Below are 9232 nucleotides of genomic sequence, written 5' to 3'. Positions count from 1 at the left end.
TTATTTATCAAATTGTAATCTTGCTGTAATATTATTTTTTATAATATTTTGTAACAGTTTGTGTCGATATAATATGCACGGTACTTACGGTTTTGTGTTTTTCTTCCTTGTACTAGTCCCTAGGACCTTACATTTGTAAGATTTTTATAAGTATTTCTCCATAGCAAGAATTATTTTTAAAGCTAAATTGATGTCTGTTATTGGAAAAAGAACATATGCTGAATATAAAATATGAATATAAAACAAAACCAGTTGTGTTTTGTTTCTTTAGGTTTAACGGCATATTGACACATTAATTACGATACTGCTCCAATCTTTATAATTGTTTACATAAGATTATCAATTCTAAAAAAGGGGTAAGTACTTGGTAATAGTTTAGCATTAAAAGACAATTCATATTAGTATTATAGCTGTGCAAAATGGGGCCAGATATCCAAAAAACATTGAATTTCTTTATTTCACTTACTTGTGGTGAGGCTATTAGCTTGCAATTACCTTTGCCGTTCATAAACAGCCGAGCCTGCAACGATTTAAGATTTGCTGTTTTGAGTGTTCTTTCGGGATTCCGTTTATCTGTCTTTCTATGGGATATATTTTATCATAACTGCAAGAGTTAAATGTACACGTAACATCTGACAATAATGTGATCACAGATCTAATGAACTTTATATACATAACGTCGCTTTAACTTGAGCATGTTTTTGACAAATACATCGAAATAGCCTTGCTAAATTGCTTATTTTGTATTAAATTATTCGTTATAGGTTTACCAGTTGTGATGCCTATGATAATTGTAAAAAGAGAAAAGACATAATTGTCTATTGTAAAGCAGTCACGTTGCTTGTGTACTGCTTCATATATTGTTCCAATGGATATTGCTTTTGATGTTTTCTAAAATATGCTATAGTGGGAGTGATACTTTATATAACCACATCGTATGTTTGCTCATACAACTAACTAGTTATTAACATCTTAGAGATTTACAATGTTTTCATATTCATGATGGAATATTTTGGTATCGTTTTTCCAATTATATGAACGCAATAGTCTGTCTGATCGGAAAATAACCAATTAAGACGCGGCGCATCTTGTGCCTTTATACACTATATAACATATTTAAACACCACGTTTTCTTTGCATGTCATCTGCGTTTATCTGATTCATTTTAATTATTGATGTCATTATTTTATATATCAATCTGAAATCAAAATTATCAAGCAATTTAATTCAATTAAAGTAAAGTAATCAAAAGACACAACGTGTTTGATTATGTTTTTGTTTTCATTTTTTTTTTCGCATTTTAAATATTTTTTGGTTTTATCTTGTTTAGCTTTGCATTTAATGAATTTGTACTTATTTCTATTTAGTTTGATTTTTGGGCTTCCTGAAGTGTCACCTTAGAATAGTAATGAATTAACTCCTTTTGAACTATTAACCCGTCTCTGCACTTCAGTGACGATATTGCCGCTGCTTGGTCCGTACGGGCAACCATTTTATGGTTTATGAGCTGTATTCCCATCCTAATCAAAGTTGCAAAAGAAAACCACAAAATCCAACGGTTTAGATAGCAATATTTCTGCATAGTTTATGTAGGAAAATGTTAAAGAAAAATCAAAGAAAAAACGTCTTAACCGTAAATATTGGTTTTGTCAATATGCCAGTCCGTCTTTTACATTCTTTTCAAGAAGATGACTTGAAATGTATTGAAGGTAAATGATTAAAGTGTCAGAAAAATACAAACTTTATGAACAGATGAACAGCGTCCATGAGCCGTAACTCTTCCATTCTGTAGTTTCTAATCACACCGCACTATGTATTATTTGGTTTCCGTTACTAATGAATATTGTAGGAGTATGAATTGTGAACGTTTCCTTCCCTTGTACATCTTTTTTCTATCGTTAAATATCTATAAAATTTCGACTTCCGACTCAATCCATGAATTTTATTTTATGTACTTTATTATGTTAATGTATGGATTATAAATAAAATATTGTTTAAACTAAAAATTTGTTTGCGGGGGTATACTTATGTTATATTGAAAATACATTTGTGTACGTGAATAATGTTAAAACTAAATCCCATGCTCGATTTTTATTTAGCTATGTTTTAACTCTTTACTTGTAAAGAAAACCTTATTAATAATGCTACTATACGTTCACCTCCCTTTGAGACACCTCATATTCCATTGTAATAATGTGCTGCTTCTTCATAGCCTATTTTGGTTTCCTATAATAAGTAGTTCTTGCGTAGAATCAATGAAGTGTCGGATTTACGTTATCAAATTTGATCTTTAAATCCCAAAGCATATCTTAGAAATACTGAAAACTATCACAAATACTACAACTAATAAAAATAAAGCATACGTCAACAATTCTTTTTTAGGATATTTATAATGTATTTGTATATTAAATAATATGCGTACGTCAATAATGGCAAACTGATTATGTAAGTTTCATGGACAAATTTATGTGGGTGTTATGAAGATGTTATGTGAAAAAAAAAAACATTGACCTAGTGACAAAATGAATCAAATCCATTACATCTTTAAAGACCAAACGTGGTAGACAAACAGAAGAAGTTAATAAAATATTTTATCGCAAGCTATAGCTTTGAAAAAATGAAGCAAACAAAAGTGTTCCTCAAAAGTCAGAACAAAAGGTGAGAAAGCTTCGATGTCTGAGATCAGTTGTCACGGAGATATAAAGCTTCGTCCGAGGATCGAACTAGCGACCCCTAGATTACTGATCCGAATATCTTCCTTATGAGCAAAGCTGGCAGATCTTATAGTAAAGCTTATATCTTTTTCTTTGACAATTAATGAAAGAAATGATTTTTGTACGTTTTCTTTCGAAACTAGTATGGATATATACTAAGATATTGCCATTTTAATATTCATGAAAAAGAAAGCGTAAAAGCATAAAATAAATGTTTCACTTACACAAAGTGCGAATTAGCAAAACATGCACAAAGCAATTTTAACTTAGTAATATAGAAATATAAAATCTAATATAATGAATATAAGGGACATAATAACTCCATTTTCGTCTTTTAAGTAAGATTTTGTTTATTTCAGATTATATCGTTGGAATCTACACCTTTTTCAAAATTAATCTTTTTGTTTTTTATTTCTTCTTCCACATTTTACAAATACCTAAAGTCCCGGGTCATTAAAGATACCCTGCAAGTAAAGTGCGATTTAAAAATAAAGCGTTTTTAATCGTATGCTTCTATTCATAAAAATAATAGTGCACAGTTGTCATTTTCTTCTGTTTTCTAAGTTTAACTAAGTTTAAAGTCGAGTAACAATTTTTGATATTTCTTTATAGAATTACATGGCAAAATGTATCAATAGACGAAGATAATTGTACATAAAAGTATGTACCACTACTAGTTGACTGAAATTGAATTGATTTAGCATATATATTAAGTTACTGTGACATGTCTCAGTCTGTGTACTAAAGTTTACCAAACTTTACAAATTAAATTTAAAAAATAAGCACCAGGCATCCTATTTTAAGACAATAACATTTTTTTGTTAATTGTATTTTCAGCAAGAAATTTATTTCGGAATGTTTTGTTTTAAGTTGACATAATTGTAATTTATGAAATAGGATTTTAGAGAAAAGTCTGAGTTATTTCCAACCTTAATTACTTAAGCATGACATTAACTGAGTCTCAGAACACCCCTGTGAACGGCTAATTTAAGTAAGAAGTAAAAAGAAGAATTTTTCACTAAGGCGAATTTTAACAATTTGTAAGGCAAAATGTTCACTCGTTAACACTGACAGCACACATAAACATGTATTCCCAGACACATATATTATCAAATGAAAAATTCAGTCTGATCGCTAACCAATAATGAAGCTCGAAATAAAATCATGTATCAAATCAACTGTTATCTTATTCGGTTAGAAACATCCAAACAATTTTTGTGCTTAACGTTCAACGAACATGTAAGCCCTCTAAGAAAACAATAAAATGTTAACGTATGTCCGAAAATATGTCCGATAATATTAGTACAAGATTTAAAAGGGAGAGCGACATTTACGGACCAAGACACAAAGGAACACCGAAAAGGCACTTTTAGGTTGCCGAAAAAAATTGCTGACACCGAAATTAAACAAACCTCAGATTAGGAGAGGATTGGTAAGTGCAAAGGGACTGTGGTTAAATGAATTATTGCAAGTACATCAATAAGAACATTCTAGTATGAACACTATATCATCGGAACCAATATTAAACCCGTTTATACTGAAACATCATTTCCTTCCTTTATTTTCCTTCCTATTTAGTTTCTTTATCTATTTATTTGACACTTTATGATTCTCTATTTATATTAGATTACATTTTGTATAATTTTGTTTCGGTTTACGGTGCACCAAAATATTTAAGGTCATATGGCGCCGAAACAGGAAATATGATTTTGGCCAACCTTAGGTGTTACGGACACTAGGGGCAAATAAAATAGATAAATACAGAATCCCTAAAGAAAGCCCAACACGGCAAAATTGAAAATGTTGCAGGCTCGGTTTGATTGAGCCTGTTCATGGACGGTACTGGAAAGTGCAAGTTACCGTCCACGCCCCCTAGCACCGGCTTAAGCAGAATTCAACATTTAACATGACCTGGTAAAATTTAGAATTTTGAAACATCCGCAGATGTGTTCATATGGCGGTTATCATGGAACCTTCAATGTGACATTCCATGAAAAGCGGCATATGGTCCCCAAGTAAAAAAATGCGTGTGCCCTAAACGAGAAAACAATGGGCGGAACTAAATAAAATGGAATTTTGAAAGGGGATCTGAGGTTATGAAGCCTGCGTATCACAGATACGACGTCAAAAGGACAAATTTAAAAAGCAGGCCACAAATCCTAAGGGTGATTCAACAGTATTCAAGTGAGGAATACTGGAACCACCCAACTAGAAAATGCCGAAAAGTTGAAACTAAAAATACCACAAGCACAACAATAATGTCGTGCTGAACGATCTTTAAGGTTACATTAATGTTAAAGTTACATTGTGCTGAGAAACTTTGTTGTCAATATATTTATCGATATCTTCAATTATAGGTCAATCACCATTAAAAATAACTAATCATTTGAGGACATATAAAAAACTGGTACTAAAATAATACAGAAGACTGTGTCTTTACTTAAATGTTAAGCAGAATAAAATTCGCTCATATATTTTTTGTTATGCTCTCTCAAATTAATGTTTTCAGAAGAATTTCGTACTGCAGACACTTTTTCTCTTAATTCAAATTAATTTCACTTAAATAAATTGACTGGCAAAGATGAAAATCTAATTGTCACCTTGTCTTTAATTTTAGCAGCTTCACAGTGTTAGCATATTGTCACATTTATAGATATATATAATATATAAAATTATATAGTTTTAAGCAATTTATAGCATCTTGTTGTAATTGTGCACTTTTCTTAAAAACTGCTGAGTGATAAAATTAAAATTGTTTTTAAATGATTGCAATTGATGTATTATAATCCCCAGATAAGTATTCCTAAAAGAAACTGATTTTCAATGTAAATGCGACAATAAATAGCTTATGCATGTATTGTATATTTTTAATTGGCACTATGCTTATAAGCTTGATTTAAAGGTTTCTCCCATTTCAATATTGTTTCGCTTTTCAAAAGGACATATAAAGTACCAATCAATTCTCAAGCGAGTTTACAACTTACTATAAGTAAAAATACAATTTTACTGGTTAACCACGTGTTCCAAAGGTTCATGCACTTTACATGCTTCTTTTTCTTTTATCCATCAAGACAGATATCATAATTTATCTTAATCCTGGATGTAAAATTGATTCATATTACGAGTATTTATTTTTATTTAATTGTTTGTATTTTTACAGTTATCAGGATGAATGTCTACAGTGAGTTTTTTTTTCAATTCAGGAAATCATGCGGCACATATAACGTGATGTTAAAAAGAGGCGGATAGCCCAAGTTGCAAACAACAACAGTAGCAGCAAGTCAGGATTGGATACAGTAACTAATGAAAATTTAGAATGCATGAGAAATGGATAGAGGCGTGCCTACCGCCAAGAAAGGTATTATCATCTCTGACTAACATGGTGAGTTATTCGTCTAGCGAACTAGGCGGCATCGCTTTAAAATCGAGCACAATGACAGGGGGGCCGAAACTATTACATGTTTAAGTTTTAAGGTTCTAAATTGTACTTTGAGGCTATGAAACAGTGTCTATGATACAATGAGCATTTACGACGTCAGATTAATGGAAGATTTCTAAACAAAATGAGTAAGAACCCAAACGTGATTGTAAAACCAGCTCGAGTTGAAGCAAACCTCACGCTTATACTTATAGACAAAACGGGCAAAAAACATACGAAATGCTTGTTTTAATTGTAATTACCACAAGGATCCAATGTCAGATCGGGCCGAGTGGACGGCAAATTTGTGTGTGAGAGTCTGTGCAGGAACCTAACTATCGACAATTAAGGTACTGAAGATGGCTCCTGGCATGGCTTGCACTCTTCCGATTGTGGCTCAATATATTTATTTTTAAATTCATCACGATATAAATAATAATCAATTCTTAAATCTGAATGTAAAATTAATTGATGTTAATCAACTTTTATTTATTTCTATTTTACATGACAGTTATCAAGATGTACGTGTCTGCAGAGAGTATTTTTCAATTTAGGAAATCATTCTCCATGAGAAATATTATAAAGCATAGACAGACAATTCCTCTTCTTTCAATTTCGATTGGAAATTACAAAAAAGTAATATAAATCGGTTCATCCAATTGAGACGACATTCTTATTGTGAAAGCTTTTAAAAATATGATTATTTCTTTGACACGGATCTCTTTTATAAGATAAAAGTGCATTAATTGAACATTTAGATATTGTTTTACATTCTGTTACGACGAGTTTTAAAAGATAATCTTCTTACCTACAACTAAGCGTTTACAATACATTCGTTACAATCTGTTATTTTTTAAATAAATAAATTAGAAACATCAAAAATAGGGAAGAGACCTTTTCATGAAACCAGTTTTTAATTATCCTAATGATACTTAATAACCTCTCAGGGCGGGGGCAATTTTGTCCCTAGGTGCATGATTAATAAAAATTGTAGACATCTCCGAGGCATAGCTACATGCCAAATAAATAAGTATACTTCAATACCGTTAAGTTAAAATGTTTGAGAAAAACACATAACCTCTGCTTCCCTTTTAAAATTCAATTTATTTTGTTCCATCAAATGCTTTCTCTTTAAGGTCACACACATTCGTTTACTTCGGTACCATACGGAGCTTATCATGGAATGGCGCGAACGTGTCATAATGAAGTATTTATGATATCTGCCAATTGAACGCATCTTCGGATGTCTTTAAAACAACACAATTTTCATGTTCTTCTTAAGCCATGCTAACTGCCATGGGCGTTTGTTTGAACTTTCCAGTGCCGTACATTAAAAAAGCTTAATCAAATCGCACTTGCAAGATTTTGAACGCTTAAATGAACTATGGTATACATGGATACAGATTTTCACTAAAAAATGGTAGTAATCAATTGGAACAAAGGTCAATTAACCTTTAACGACATTAAACTCATTTACTTCTATGGACATGAATCTTCAAAAACAGTATCGATTTTTTATTAGAAAACCTTTTGTAATATAAACACCACTTGGTATTAATTTTCTTTGATCTTAACAGAACGCATGAATTTGGATAAAAACGTAGACTTCCCATTTTTATTTACACATTTTGCCGAAAGAAAATTTATGCGCAGATGAAGTAAAAATAGGAACACGCATAACACATTCCTGAACAATTAACTCGCGTACGAACATATTTTGACGATTATATGTACGGTGAAAGACAGTAAATAATAAACAAATATATAAAATAACACACTGAATGAATACATTGCAATTTTGCAATTTTCCTACCTCATAATGACTTAAGAATGGATCGTAATGTATTTTTGATTCTATTATTTTCTTTAACTTCAACAGTCTCGAGACATTTGTTGTACATAACTTGATTTACACATACTTCTTTCTGCGAGATTTGTAACTATTTATAAACTTAACTGTATCGAAATGACATTGTGACAAATGAATCTAATACTTAATAAAATAACAATATTATGTGAAACAGTTTAAGGACGTAATGGATTGCCCTTTATATTATGAATGTTTGTTGTACAAAATACAGACTATTTCATCATGTGCTTATTGCCTCGTTTATTTATCAAAGTGTTTACCTATTCGTCAAGAAAATATCATTTTCAAAACGTTTCAAGACACGCCAACTTAATTACTGAGACAAATACACGGACAGGGCATGTTCCTATCTTTGAATACTTTAATCTAGGTTTCTGTTGTTTTTTTTGGTTTTTTTTTGTTTTTTTATGACAAAACATGTCTGCATATAGAGGCACTACAACAACTATCACAATGATGCGATATATGAGCATATATAAATGTCAGTGGAGTAAAATAACTGTTAAGATTGATAACTGTCACATGTTGTAAAGAAAGACAAAACAATTAAAGATCCTGTAACACATTATTTTTATGGTTTTATATACAAATTATGATCTCAAATTAAGATTTATCGATATTGTAAGTTTCAAAGAACATTATTTATAAAGATATTACCGAATTTAATATTTCATGTAAATAAAGGGAGGTAACTAGAATTTAGTTTCCTATAAATTCTAAGTCAATTTTTCCAATAAGAAATGAATGCATATAATTTAATGATTACCTTAAATATGTACAAATATTTGCAATACATATTTTACATATTCTTCCATGTTTGAAAATTGACAAATTTGCATAATAACATACATATATAATTCAATGAAGAGTGGTATGCAATCTCAATTACAAAACAGGATCTTTAGGGGACTACATCGAAAAAACATAGGTAGAAATAGGCGGCATTTAATGAACGAAAACAATATGATAAACAAGATAAACAAGGAAAAGCGGCGTTCAATTAACGCAACCCTCACAGGACCCAGTAATAAGAACCAGTTGCAAAAGGATCCCAAACGAAAACAGGTTAAATACGAAGTTTATGGTAAGGTTCAGTTTTCAAATTTTGCTTACTGAGCAAAATATCTAAACTTTATCTTGAAATGCACTGAGAGTTATAATTGCTCTCATTAAAGACTCTGTAACACATTTTTTATGGTTTTATATCATAAATATGATGCTCAAATAAGA

This window comes from Ruditapes philippinarum, unplaced genomic scaffold, assembly GCF_026571515.1.
Source record: "Ruditapes philippinarum isolate M1 unplaced genomic scaffold, ASM2657151v2 ctg828_1_1_1_1, whole genome shotgun sequence".
Lineage (NCBI taxonomy): Eukaryota > Metazoa > Mollusca > Bivalvia > Venerida > Veneridae > Ruditapes > Ruditapes philippinarum.
The sequence above is the reverse complement of the archived record's forward strand: the minus strand, read 5'-3'. Positions refer to the sequence as shown.